At 43.0% G+C, this 15169-nt stretch overlaps 1 protein-coding gene across 1 annotated transcript in view; it reads right to left on the bottom strand.

Moving 5' to 3' along the window:
• Positions 1–14946, bottom strand: part of FHL5 (four and a half LIM domains 5) — a 64242-nt gene extending 49296 nt beyond the window's left edge. Inside the window, exon 1 of the mRNA XM_056563259.1 lies at positions 14928–14946. The gene's annotated coding sequence lies outside the window, so the exon portion shown is untranslated. The remainder of the gene's footprint in view (positions 1–14927) is intronic.
• Between the last annotated feature and the right edge of the window lie 223 nt (positions 14947–15169).

Genomic DNA, 15169 nt, shown 5'->3' with positions numbered 1-15169 from the left:
GCAGGCTTTCTATTGCAAAGATTGTTTGGGACAGTTATCACCACGTCAATGTTCTACCGTCTGGGCGTGGACGGAAGAGAAAAATTGATGAAAGGTGTCAATGCAGGATAGTCCGGATGGTGGATAAGCGGCCCCAAACATGTCTCAAAGATATTCAAGCTGTCCTGCAGGCTCAGTGAGCATCAGTGTAAGTGCGAACTATCCATGGCCATTTAAATGAAATGAAACGCTATGGCAGGAGACCCAGGAGGACCCCACTACTGACACAGAGACATTAACCCCTTCCCGCTATAGGACGTATGCATACGTCCAATCATGCGAAATGTTCGCACATTTGGACGTATGCATACGTCCTAGCGATCTCCGGCACTGCTGCTGGCAGTGCAGGAGATCGGTGACGGGACCCAGCTGTTAATCACAGCCGGAGTTGATAGGGGGAACGCTCTCCCCCTGTTCTCCAATGGCGGCGCCGCGATACGATTGCGGGTTGCTGTTGGTTTCTATGGCAGCAGGAGGTGAGATCATGACCTCCTGTATGCCTGCTAGGGAAGCCTGTGAGATCCAGCCAGAGGCTGGATCGCACAGGCTGTAGTGTCTGCAGCTCATGAGGTTATACTGTGCTGCAGTACAAATGTATTGCAGTATAGTATAACCTGTAAAAAGTGTAAAAAATAAAATGAAAAGTTCTTCAATAAAAGTATGAAGTGTAAAAAATAAATAAATGCCCCTTTCCCAATAAAAGCCCTGTAATATCACCAAAAGAGATCAAAAACACAAATCATATACATAATAGGTATTGCCATGTCCGTAAAGATGTGAATTATAAAACTATAATGTAAATGAAAAAAAACATCAAAAAAAGCGCATAATTCTGCAATTTTGGTACAAATAGCGGAATAAAAAAGATCAAAAGGTAGCACGTAGCACAAAAATGATATCAATAAAAAGAAGAGCTCATCCCGCAAAAAAATAAGACCTTACTCAATGGCGTCGGATGAAAAATAAAAAAGTTACGGCTGTTGGAAAATGAATGGCAGAAAAAGAATTTTGCTCAGAAAAGAAAAAGAACATAGAAAGCTATATAAAATGGGTATCGCCGTAATCATACTGACCCGCAGAATAAATATAACATCCCTTTTACCGCACAGTGTACACCATACAAAATTCAAAAAAAGCCAGAAATGTTCCAGTTTTTCACAATATTTAGAGGTTTTTCACAAAAAATGCTGCATGTGTCAACAAAAATGCACCACTTATATAAAGTACAATATGTTACGAAAAATCTATCTCAGAATCGCTCTGCTCAGAAAAAGCATTCTAAAGTTATTACCATTTAAAGAGATACATGTAAAATTTTTAAAAAGCCTGGTCATTGAGGTAAAAAATGGGTCCGTCCTTAAGGGGTTAAAAAGCAAGACTACATTTTGCCAAAATGAACTTGAATAAGCCAAAATCCTTCTGGGAAAATATCTTGTGGACAGATGAGACCAAGATAGAGCTTTTTGGTAAAGCCCATTATTCGACTGTTTACCAAAAACGGAATGAGGCCTACAAAGAAAAGAACACAGTACCTACAGTGAAATATGGTGGAGGTTCAATAATGTTTTGGGGTTGTTTTGCTGCCTCTGGCACTGGTGGCCTTGAATGCTTGCAAGGCATCATGAAATCTGAGGATTACCAATGGATGTTGGGTCTCACTGTACAGCCCAGTGTCAGAAAGCTGGGTTTGCATCCGAGATCTTGGGTCTTCCAGCAGGACAATGAACCCAAACATACGTCAAAAAGTTCCCAGAAATGGATGGCAACAAAGCGCTGGAGAGTTCTGAAGTGGCCAGCAATGAGTCCAGATCTAAATCCCATTGAACATCTGTGGAGAGATCTCAAAATTGCTCTTGGGAAAAGGCACCCTTTCAATAAGAGAGACCTGGAGCAGTTTGCAAAGGAAGAGTGGCCCAACATTCCGGCTGAGAGGTGTAAGAAGCTTATTGATGGTTATAGGAAGCGACTGATTTCAGTAATTTTTTCCCAAAGGGTGTGCAACTAAATATTAAGTTAAGGGTGCCAAAAATTTTGTCCAGCCCATTTATGGAGTTTGGTGTAACATTATGTCCAATTTGCTTTTTTTCCTCCCCTTTTTTGTTTAGTTTCAATACACACAAAGGGAATAGACATGTGTTTAGCAGAACATGTGTTACTGCAATCTTTTTTTGTGAGAAAACTTAATTTTGTTGAAAAATTTCAGGGGTGCCAACATTTACGGCCATGACTGTAAATAGTACACATATATTAACACTATATTAACCTATCAGCATGTTATTGGAGTGTGGTTGGAAAAGAGACATCCCACCCGCATATCTACTCAACACTAGAACCCACAAGCTCCATAAAAATGTTGCTCTTGGTTGAAATTGAAAACAGGACCCCAGTGCTGCCCCACACATAAACCATGATGTATTTGTGCTTAGGGCACTCAGCATAAAAAGTTCACAAAGCCAAAATATTACTTAAAGGGGTACGCCACTGGAAAAAAAATGTAAATCAACTGGTGCCAGAAAGTTAAACAGATTTGTAAATTATTTCCATATAAAAATCTTAATCTCTACAGTACTTATCAGATGCTGTATACTACAGAGGAAGTTCTTTTCTTTTTGAATTTCCTTTCTGTCTGACCACACCTCTCTGCTGACACCTCTGTCCATTTTAGGAACTGTCCAGAGTAGGAGAAAATCTCCATAGCATACCTCTCCTGCTCCGGACAGTTCCTGAGACAGCCAGAGGTGTCAGCAGAGAATACTGTGGTCAGACAGAAAGGAAATTCAAAAATAAAAGAACTTCCTGTGAAGCATACAGCAGCTGATAAGTACTGTAAGAATTAAGATTTTTCTAATAGAAGTAATTAACAAATCTCTTTGGCTTTCTGTCATCAGTTGATTTAAGAGTACCCCTTGAAAGTACCACAATCATTTCAGACCTATTCTAAGTCAGTTCCAGAGCATTTATATAGAGAGATATGATTTAATGGGTTAATTCAGAGTTGTACTGTATGTCAGCTTATACATTATGAAAAGATGTAACTGTATATCACTGGATTCTCACAGATTAGAGCAGACTAACTATAACTTCCTAGGAAAACATTATTGAAATTGTATGAAAAATATTTGAAAAACAAACAAGGAATGAATAGCTAAATAAACCACAAACCTCAAAGGAATAGTTTATCCCCTTCCCCTCTTCTCTCCCTCCCCTTACTCTGTCCTGTTTTCTAAAGTCTATTTTTGGAAAATCCATAAAAAAGTATTCATACAAAACTTCTATCTAAATTTCCTGGTGGAAAGAAAAACAACAATCCCAAAGTTATGGAATAAGCAAACAATTTTCGGTATCATTTCGCTACATAGGTTTAAAAAAAGACACGTGCTATTTATGCCTGAGACCTAAGGCTAGGTTTACAAGGTGAAGCTATCAAGAACTCAATGGCAAAAAATAAAAAATAAAAAACACCATACAGTTTCACCACAGGTTGCCACCTATTCGTGATAATTTGCACTAAACCACTGGCAGCTTTGCCAACGTGTCAACCTAATCTTACCTCTTCATCTAGTGAAAGGTGAAAAACAACCCTTTGGGCAGCTGTCGACAATTTTGATTTATAGGGCGTAAATACTTTCCCGCTGATCTAAGAAAGGAAGTGATATCTCCCTAGACTAAATCGTTCACTATTACCCTCTTATTATTGATACGTGTTGATATCTTGTTTAGAATTCTCATATTGTTTTAACATTGCTTTCTATTAATGTAGTAATAAATTCGAAAGTGGGACAGCTCAGCTATTAGTAAGAGCACTAAGGGTCTATTCACACAACAGAATTTTCTCATGCGGAATTCCGCCTCAAATTAAAGCCCATAGACTTCTATGGGATTCCGCACTCCCATTCACACTTCTGAATTTCCGATTGTGGAAATTATTAAAGTAAGTAAATGCAGAGTCAGCTCACCCTTCCATGGCTTTCGTAATGGCACAGGAATCCATCTGTTGGAAGCAAGGTTGATGGCTGGGCCGGATCCCATGTAGGAGCACAGAGAAGGAAAGGTAGAATTTCCAGCTTCCATAAAAATGTAGAATTTTATTTCACTCCATTATAAAATGTAAGCTTTGTGCCCAGTTTTCTGCTAGTCACAGCTAAAGTGGCATTGTCATAAGCTGTACAAACATCTGCATACTACATTTTGGCTTGTTATACTGATTTACTTGCAGCTTATGACAAAGCTCCTTGGCAGTGCTTGGACCCATGTTGTAGAAACAAGTGGGGGAGGGTCATTCTAGAGGAAAACAAAATGCCAGGGTTTTGTCTAGACTTACATTTTTAAAATGGAACTGTCAGTTAAACAATCGTGCATGAGGGTGCTTTCACATCACATTTTGGGGATACTGCAGCTGGATCCGGCAGGAGAATTTGAAAACCGGACCCGTGCCGCACCTCATTCAATTGCAAAAAAACCGGACTGAGTCAACTAGTAACTGCGGTCGGCTCATTTTTGGACTGTTTCCTATTTGGTTGGCAGACCAAAACTGCAGAAGACGATGGTTTGCAGTCTGGCAACAAAACAGGATAGGGTCAAAAAATGAGCCGACCGGAGACTGACTCTGTCTGGCTCATTCAAATGACTGAGGTGCGGCGTGGGTCTGGTGGGAATACGCCGGATCCATCTGCCGTATCCCCAAAACATGATGTGAATGAACCCTAAATCTGTAGTGTAAGCATAAACTGGCAACTCTGTTATATGCTTCCTACTCCACTTACCAGGTTACTGCCCTTTCTTATTTGTTCATCAGTAAGGGATGCCTGTACAGCAGATTGAAGATAAGTCTTCAGCTTCAAATTAGCTTCAGAGAGATCAGATTACACTGCCCATACAAGTCTATGGAGGTTGAGGGATTGAGACATAATGGAGGAAAGGAATGCTGGAAACACAGGATGAAGTAAGGTCCTGTTTTCTGTGTGCATGCAGTGTACAGAAGCCATCATATATAGGCTAGTCTGCATTGAGCTCATCGGAAACTGACAGCCTTCAGAGGGAGAACCAGGTGAAAAATGTCATGTCATGTACAGGTTATATAATGACAGCTTATACTGAAAAGTTACCTGAATGACTGCTAAGTTTTAACTACTGTACACCCCTCCCTTTCATCCCTAGAAAATACATTTTCCAGTTTTAAAGGGAATCAGTCAGCACTATCCGTAAATTAAATAAGTCTAAAGCTGTATGCAGTGAAAAGTTCTGCACCCTTCTAACATATTCTGCGGTTTAATTCCTTGCAAACTATGATAACATTTATATGCACTGAGACATTGTAGCAGACCCTCAGGACAGGAGAGAGGTGTGCTACTTATGTGTTTAGGTCACAAGAGGATTGTCAAGGCTTCTCAGATGTGAGAAGTAGAGATGAGCGAACTTACAGTAAATTCGATTTGTCACAAACTTCTCGGCTCGGCAGTTGATGACTTATCCTGCATAAATTAGTTCATCTTTCAGGTGCTCCGGTGGGCTGGAAAAGGTGGATACATTCCTAGGAAAGAGTCTCCTAGGACTGTATCCACCTTTTCCAGCCCACCGGAGCACCGGAAAGCTGAACTCATTTATGCAGGATAAGTCATCAACTGCCGAGCCGAGAAGTTCGTGACAAATCGAATTTACTGTAAGTTCGCTCATCTCTAGGGAGAAGCATTAGGTCTGTATGGATTTTTAGTCAATGGCTTTAAACAAAAAGCAGTAAACAAGGTTTTCATTCCCTGATTTCAATCAGAGATCTTGCAAACATGGAGGGGTTTACAGCACTTCATTGCACAATGAACAACCTTTATTTACAGAAAACTGGAAATGACAAGAGATAATACCTCAACTGAATTTTGCCACTGAGCGTAAGGGATTTACTTTAATATATGTATGAATACTTTCTTCTTATGCCAAGTTTGAGCTAGAAATCTGTAGATGGAATCTGCTGTTATTAATATAAGATTATTTTAAAGCTTAATGTTAAAGTAAAATAATGTATCTGGTATTTACTATGTAACACTTCTGGGGTTAAATGCAAAAACTGCATTTCAAGTAACTCCAGTCTCTCCTCAATAGAGATATCCATATCCGAAACTGGACGGCAAATGATCACACTCAAGAAACTGGCACCATTTAGTGACCATTGTAATGTTTCTTCTGTATTGTAAAAGCATGGAGAAGACAGTGATAGAATGATATCTCTTCTGTACGCATCTATAAGGATGAATGAAATCACAGTTATTTGAAAATATAAACTAGGTTCTAACCCATGGAAACATTAAAAAGGCTAGAATGCTTTCGTGTCACTTAAAGCAGGTGACTGACAGTGCTGTTGGGTGTTATTCTGTAGTTGACAGGAAGTCAGCTGACCCAGGACAGACCACTTCCTCAGACACATTAAACATTGGGATTTTCTGTGGGTCAGACTTGGGATCACATGACCAGGTTTCAGTAATGAAACACATAGATGCAGCTGTGCTGGCATGAAACAAATGGTGAAATAGAACTATTGATGGTAAGTGCGCATGATATCGGCATATAATAAACCGGCAGTGCATTTTTTAAGAATAAGTCATTTATTATAACCCCTTTAATGCTATCCCTGTAAGATGTATGTGCCAACTACACAGTTTGGCCCTTGTGTTGTCCCTTATTATAGGTTATTGTTACGCCGAGCGCTCCGGGTCCCTGCTCCTCCCCGGAGCGCTCGCGGCGTTCCTCTCTCTGCAGCGCCCCGGTCAGACCCGCTGACCGGGAGCGCTGCACTGACACTGCCGGCGGGGATGCGATTCGCATAGCGGGACGCGCCCGCTCGCGAATCGCATCCCAAGTCACTCACCTGTCCCGGCCCCCGGCTGTCATGTCCTGGCGCGAGCGGCTCCTCTCCTTAGGGCGTGCGCGCGCCAGCTCTCTAAGATTTAAAGGGCCAGTGCACCAATGATTGGTGCCTGGCCCAATCAGCCTAATTAGCTTCCACCTGCTCCCTGGCTATATTACCTCACTTCCCCTGCACTTCCCTGCCGGATCTTGTTGCCTTGTGCCAGTGAAAGCGTTTAGTGTTGTCCAAAGCCTGTGTTCCAGATCTTCTGCTATCCACATTGACTACGAACCTTGCCGCCTCCCGCTGAGGTGCCGCTGCCAAGTCTCGCTGACCTATCCACGGTGGTCGCTCAGCAATCCCAGCAAATTGCCCAACAAGGACAGCAGCTGTCGCAGTTGACTGCCACGTTACAGCAACTTCTGCCACTGCTACAGCAGCAACCATCTCCTCCGCCAGCTCCTGCACCTCCTCCGCAGCGAGTGGCCGCTCCTAGCCTCCGCTTGTCCCTGCCGGACAAATTTGATGGGGACTCTAGACTCTGCCGTGGCTTCTTGTCTCAATGTTCCCTACATATGGAGATGTTGTCAGACCAATTTCCTACAGAACGGTCGAAGGTGGCGTTCGTAGTGAGTCTTCTTTCTGGAAAGGCCTTGTCTTGGGCCACACCGCTCTGGGACCGCAATGATCCTGCCACAGCCACAGTCCAGTCCTTCTTCGCTGAAGTCCGTAGTGTCTTCAAAGAAACAGCCCGAGCTTCTTCTGCCGAGACTGCCCTGCTGAACCTGGTCCAGGGTAATTCTTCAGTAGGCGAGTACGCCATCCGATTTCGTACTCTCGCTTCCGAATTATCTTGGAATAACGAGGCTCTCTGCGCGACCTTTAAAAAAGGCCTATCCAGTAACATCAAGGATGTGCTGGCCGCACGAGAGATTCCTGCCAACCTGCAAGAACTTATCCATTTGGCCACCCGCATTGACATGCGTTTTTCTGAGAGACACTAGGAGCTCCGCCAGGAAAAAGACCTTGATCTCTGGGCACCTCTCCCACAGTATCCTTTGCAATCTACCCCTGTGCCTCCCGCTGGGGAGGCTATGCAAGTGGATCGGTCTCGCCTGACCCAGGAAGAGAGGACTCGCGGTAGGGAAAAAAATCTATGTCTGTACTGCGCTAGTACCGAACATTTCTTGGTGGATTGCCCTATTCGTCCTCCACGTCTAGGAAACGCACGCACGCACCCAGCTCACGTGGGTGTGGCGTCTCTTGGTACGAAGTCTGCTTCTCCACGTCTCACTGTGCCTGTGCGGATTTCTCCTTCTGCCAACTCCTCCTTCTCAGCCGTGGCCTGCTTGGACTCTGGTGCTTCTGGAAATTTTATTCTGGACTCTTTGGTAAATAAGTTTTGCATCCCGGTGTCCTGTCTCGTCAAGCCGCTCTACATTTCTTCGGTCAACGGAGTGAAGTTGGACTGTACTGTGCGTTACCGCACAGAACCCCTCTTAATATGCATTGGACCCCATCACGAAAAGATTGAATTGTTCGTCCTTCCCACCTGTACCTCTGAAGTCCTCCTCGGTCTGCCATAGCTCTAGCATCATTCTCCCACCCTTGACTGGACCACCGGGGAGATGAAGAATTGGGGCCCTGCTTGCCGCAAGAAATGCCTCACGTCTCCTCCCAGTCCCGTCAGGCAAGCCTCAGTGCCTCCTCCTACACCTGGTCTCCCCATCAGGACTATGCTTTGCCTCCTCATAGCCCCTGTCCTGGTAACACTCTGCCCCGTGCCAAGCTTCACCCTCTGCCCTCCCTCCCCATTCCCACTCCTGCTGAACTGCCTGCCTTTGATGGGGAAACCCTACAATTGCTCCCAGTGTTCTCGTCCCACGTGAAGCAATTCCTGGACAAAAAAAGGGGGAGACCTAAGGGGGGGTACTGTTACGCCGAGCGCTCCGGGTCCCTGCTCCTCCCCGGAGCGCTCGCGGCGTTCCTCTCTCTGCAGCGCCCCGGTCAGACCCGCTGACCGGGAGCGCTGCACTGACACTGCCGGCGGGGATGCGATTCGCATAGCGGGACGCGCCCGCTCGCGAATCACATCCCAAGTCACTCACCTGTCCCGGCCCCCGGCTGTCATGTCCTGGCACGCGCGGCTACGCTTCTTAGGGCGCGCGCGCGCCAGCTCTCTAAGATTTAAAGGGCCAGTGCACCAATGATTGGTGCCTGGCCCAATCAGCCTAATTAGCTTCCACCTGCTCCCTGGCTATATTACCTCACTTCCCCTGCACTTCCCTGCCGGATCTTGTTGCCTTGTGCCAGTGAAAGCGTTTAGTGTTGTCCAAAGCCTGTGTTCCAGATCTTCTGCTATCCACATTGACTACGAACCTTGCCGCCTGCCCCGACCTTCTGCTACGTCTGACCTTGCCTCTGTCTAGTCCTTCTGTCCCACGCCTTCTCAGCAGTCATCAAAGTTGAGCCGTTGCCGGTGGATACGACCTGGTTGCTACCACCGCAGCAAGACCATCCCGCTTTGTGGCGGGCTCTGGTGAAAACCAGTAGCAACTTAGAACCGGTCCACCGACACGGTCCACGCCAATCCCTCGCTAAAACAGAGGATCCACATCCAGCCTGCCGAATCGTGACAGTTATTTTTCCTTGATTTGCTTTTACTAGGTATGCACCCTTCTTTAGGCATACCTATATGATCGGCTTAGGCACACCTCAGGCAACTTCAACACCCTTTATACATACACATATGTACACAACCACAAACAGGTAGGACAATTCTGCATGTGGTGGTAGCAAATATGTTGACTATTTTTATTTATTTTTATATATATATATATATATATGTATATATATATATATATATATATATATATATTTACTTATTTAGTGTAATGAGAAAAGAAGGGAGATTTTATTTGTATTAGGGGAGGGGATTTTATATAATTTTAAAACCCTTTTTTTTTTTTTTTTTTACACTTCTTAAATTTCCATAGGGGACTTTTATATGCAATCATAAAATTACATTCACCGTATAATGCTATGTCTATTGCATAGCATTATACAGTGTGATCGGGGCTCTATTGATGCAGCCTGGCTCAGCACTCACATTGCAAGAGTCCAATGTATACCTCTGAGCTACCGGCATGTTTTATTTACTCTTTTAGATGCCATGAACTGCATTGATCACAGCATCTAAAGGGTTAATGATGGGCAGTGTCTGAATTGCTGCTCCCTGTCATTAGAAGTGAGTGTCTGGTTGCTGGTAATTGCCGTCACTCACAGCCTATGAAGGGAGCACAGTTCTTGTGCCCGCTATATAGTCACTAAACGCTCCAGGGTGTACCTTTATGCCCCGGTGCATTAAATTTCAGGCAGCAATCGTGTACATGTATGCCTGATGTCCCAGTCATATCACATAAATCAATAACACAAGTAGATTTAAGAAGCTTTGTACTATAGCTTATTAAACAAACCATCTTTGCATCTTTCTAGATTTATGAGGCTCTTTTCTGCCCTCCCTTAAACACATCATTCCCTCTAAAAAACTGCTCACTAAAGTATCAGGTTACTGCTGCCCATAGAAGTCTACAGAGAGGAGAGGAAGAGGCTGGAGTTAGACAGAAATGTAGAGAGGCTATAGCAGTTTGTAGTAAGTTTTAGAGCCCAGTGTTTGATTCACAGCTTACATTGCTCACTACGGGGTCTGCTATAGGAAAGGGTTAAAAACCCTGCACTATTACACTATTGTATGTTTATGTCCATCATTGCTATACAATCCTACACTATATTTCACCAGTTCTCTCGAATTCCGAAATGGAAACAAGACCAGTATATGGAGGGTTAATTCAAAAGTAGCAACTAATAGGTCACCTTGTGGCGACCCAACATAAACCCTTTAATTTCCTATATACCCAAACGAATTGTAAATTTTTATTGGATATATACACACCAATTGTTAAAATCCTGTGCTATCCATCCATTCTGGTCCTAAATTGTGTTAAATATTGCACTTGCCCACCTGGCCTTTATATGTAAAAATATTACGTTTTTGGTACCTGCGCCTGCAGTAACACAGGTATCTATTGGCCAGGATGGATGCATATGTTATTAAAACCACTGTAACTCGGCCCCCCCTCAACATGTTTCACCACATCAGTGGCTTTGTCAAGAGGTGGATGAGCACGTTCAATATATAACACAATGTAGGACCAGAATAGATGGACAGCACACTATTTTAACAATTTGTTTGTATATAACCAATAAAGATTTATACTTTGGGTATATGGAAAAATAAAGGGTTTTTGTTGTGTTGCCACAAGGTGACCTATTATTTGCTACTTCTGGACACCACTGCAGTGTGTGTCAAGGGATAAGTAGTATATTGTGCTGTTGTTAAAAAGACTATACAGAGCCCTCCTAACAAGTTTCATAACCCAAGTGATGTCCTCAGAGGTTATGAGGCCTATTGCCATTCTTGAGACGGAGTCCACGTGGAAGACATTGCTGTCTATGGGGACAAGCAGTGTCTGTGCGGTCCTAGCACCAGCAGATTCATTTGGGCAATTGGGGGCACCTTTGTGCATGTCTCTGACATCTGTAAATCATGTTCAAGAATATGAGGGAAAATTTTAACTTAATATGGAAAAAAAAAAAAAAAAACATGAATTAATGATACATGAGGGGTAATAAATCTGAAATGAGAGGAGGTGACACTTTAGAGGGTTAATACATAGATGAAGGAGGGAGAGATGATACTTAAAGGGGTACTCCATTTCTAGACATCTTATCCTCTATCCACAGAAATAGGGATAAGTGTCTGATCACGGGGGTCTGGCCACTGGGGGTTCTGCCCGGCACCCCAGTAATCTGCATGTGCAGAGCATTATCAACCTGAAGCTGTGTCCAACATGCCCCTCCATGTATCTCTATGAGATATACAGAAATATGTGATTGCTGTATCTCCATCTCTCCCATAGATCTCAATGGAGGGGGCATAATGACCATGGCCGCTCCGAAGCCTAGCACTGGCATTATGAACCTAAATGTTCAGGATGATGGGGTGCAGGGCCAGAGATTGTGGGGGGGGGGGGGCGTACCCCCTGCGATAAGACATCTTGTCCCCTATCCTTTGTATAGGGGATAAGATGTCTAGGACCAGAGGAATTACCAGACGCCGATTGTTCTACTAACCACAAAGTGATGATCCATGACTGAAATTATTTCTTTTTCTATGCACTAGTACATCTATTTGTCACGTATGAAATGTAAATGAGTAAATATTGTATACACTTTCCAAGTCTAGCAAGTAAACCAGGGGGACCTTGTTCTTAATGCAGATTAGAAATGTAATTCCCTGCATGCTATGTCAAGTATTCATCCGCATGGTTTATACATCTGCAGGCCAGATGGTACAGGTATGGTATATCGAATATCATATGTAAATACATCTTATTCAAATATATTCCATTTATAGTCTTCACAGTGGATAATCTATTGCCTGAGATATAAAGCAGAGCGTGACACATCATACATTACTGAAGCTGACACAGATCATCACTCTGCTATCACAGCCAGCATTAAGCCATAAATACATGCTGGAATCTAATCCCAGGGAAATGCAATTTGAAAGAACTGAACTGTTCTGTACATGTTATTGAATTGAAATCTATACATCTGTCTAGAAGATTGAGCACAGTCTGGATAGATTAACTAGTGTCACCTTCAGTATTAGTGCTGTTTTATTGAGTCAGACTAACACTTCAGCGTAGGACTCTTTAGGGCTGTATACAGTGCATTCGGGAAGTTTTCAGACCCTTTCATATTTTTTTTATTTTGTGATATTAAGGTCTTGTGCTGAAATAAAAAATAAGACGTCTTCCTTCATCATTCTGCTCCCAATACCCCATACTAGCAAAGTGAAAACAGACCACATAGACAGGATTGTGTGGAGGCACAGATCTAAGAAGAGTACAACAAAAATATCTGCTACACTGAAAGTGCCCAAGAGCATGGTGACCTCTGTAATTCTTAAATGAAAGAACTTTGGAACAACCAGGGATCTTCCTAGAGCTGCCAGCCCCACCAAACTAAGTCATCAAGAGAGATGGGCTTTGGTAAGAGAGGTGACCGAGAACCCAATAGTTACTCTGGCTGATATCCATAGATCCTGAGTACAGATAGGAGAAACTTTCAGAAGGTCAACCATCCCTGCAGGCAGTACTCCACCAATCTGGGCTTAATGACAGTGACCAGACACAGACACATGAAACCCCACCTGGAGTTTGAAAACCCATAAATTATGTCCCGATAGTTGCCTTATATAGAGCCCATTACAGCACCTGAGGGGAGGACGAGGAAGCTCTCCAAGGTGTTGGCATAGGGCGAAAGGGAAAAACACCTAAAGGACTCTTGGACTATGAGAAACAAGAATTCATGTTCTAATAAAACCAAAGTTGAACTTTTTGGCATCAGTTTTAAGCTTAGCGGACAAGATTTATCAAAACTTGTGCAGTGGACAAGTGGAGCTGTATCCCATTGCAACCAGATTGCCTCCTTCCAGAGGCCTTTTGAAAAAGAAAAAGAAAGCTATTTGTTTGGTTGCTACACAGGTTTTGATAAATCTCCCCCCATGTCTGGAGGAAACCAGCCCCTGCTCATCACCTGCCCAATGCCATCTCTACAGAGAAGCATCATGCTGTGGGGGTGTTTTTCAGTGGCTTGGAAAGAGTGACTGGTTAGGCTTGAAGGCAAGCTAAATGGAGCAAAGTACAGAGATATTTTAATGAAAACCTGATTCGGAGTGCTCAGGACCCCAGATTGGGCCGAAGGTTCACCTTCCAACAATACAATGACGTTAGACACACAACCAAGACAACACAGGAGTGGCTTAGGGACAACTCTGTGAATATCCTTGAGTAGCCCAGCCAGAGCCATTATTGGCACATAATTCTTTTCAGTACTATTGGTTTAGAGGGTTCTCTCAGGGTTGAGCTGACAATTCACATCAGACATGCTGACCTACCAATTTCAGCAGTCAACCATCTAATATGTACGGGGGTCTCAAGACAGCAGATGTTGGGGGAGAAAAACTTGAGGCCTGTTGGACCTCAACTTCCTTTTTTTTTTTCGGGGTTCACGAGAGATCGTGTGAGGATTTGCCCAGATGCAGTCCGCTACACCAGCCCCGTATCACAATACTGCCAGGGACATTCTCTACAGAACCACTAGCTGCACCGCGGGGGGTTGGCAAACCATTTGCATGTAGAGTACACTGAAATCAGATCCCTTATCGCCAGTGAGGAAAGCAATGTTACCACTAGTCAGGGCATCCTATATATCGATACATTTATATTGCTCTGGCTGTTGGCAAATTCTCTTGAATGAGAACAAAATATAAAATTGCAAATACCCTAACGGTCAATAAAATAGTGAAGAATTTTACATCAAACAAGATTATTTATTGGTGCATAAATAACATATCTTAATGGAGCCAGATTCATCTTCTAAATATTGCATTTATGTCCTGCCATAAGTGTATCTATTGGAGGAATTTCATCCTGAAAATAAGGAATGTTTTCAAAATATTCTGCTTTTCCTCAAAAAATCTACCAAGGAAACTTCCTCCGGATTAGTTAGTATGTAGATTTTAAACATATCAGAGACAGGTTTTTTCCAAAAATGATATAAATCATATAGCCAAATATCAACATTCAGTATATGAACATAAACAAAAACGTGTAGGTATCGTGTACGCAATATTAAAATGAGTTAAACTTCTCAGCTTCGATATGTTGCTGAAAAGAAATATAGTATAATATCAAGTAAATAAGAGCTCAATAGTTACTTGCAGAAGTGAAGCATGTTATCTAGATCATCGCCCCATGGCTTAGATCATTTCTACGTCTCATGGTAATAGGAATGTTATCACTTAGAAGTATTAAAGCTGCAGAAAGTAATCAGGACAATGTAAATAGTAGTAACTTAGCTGTAGATCTTATTTCAGTACATTGCAATACATGTTACAAGAGTCGTACTCAAGACAGATACTTACAGCTTCTTCTCTCCCTCTCAGCTGAGCTGCTAATGGCTTGTAGGGACGGTTCCCAGTTACATACTGGAGTCTGTGAGCAATGTTTCAGTAATTCAAGTCTTGTCAGATTTTGGCTCTCAGGCAGAGAGCGGCTTTGTTATTCTCCACATTTATCCTAATGCCTGCCTCTCAAATAGCAATAACGGATGTTTATGTTCAGGTCATAAACTTGCAAATTAAAAAGAGCAGCATAGATTTAATGG

The sequence above is a fragment of the Hyla sarda genome, chromosome 3, assembly GCF_029499605.1.
Source record: "Hyla sarda isolate aHylSar1 chromosome 3, aHylSar1.hap1, whole genome shotgun sequence".
In the NCBI taxonomy this organism is placed as follows: domain Eukaryota; kingdom Metazoa; phylum Chordata; class Amphibia; order Anura; family Hylidae; genus Hyla; species Hyla sarda.
Note: the sequence above shows the minus strand (reverse complement) of the source record. Positions and strands in the feature narration are given on the sequence as shown.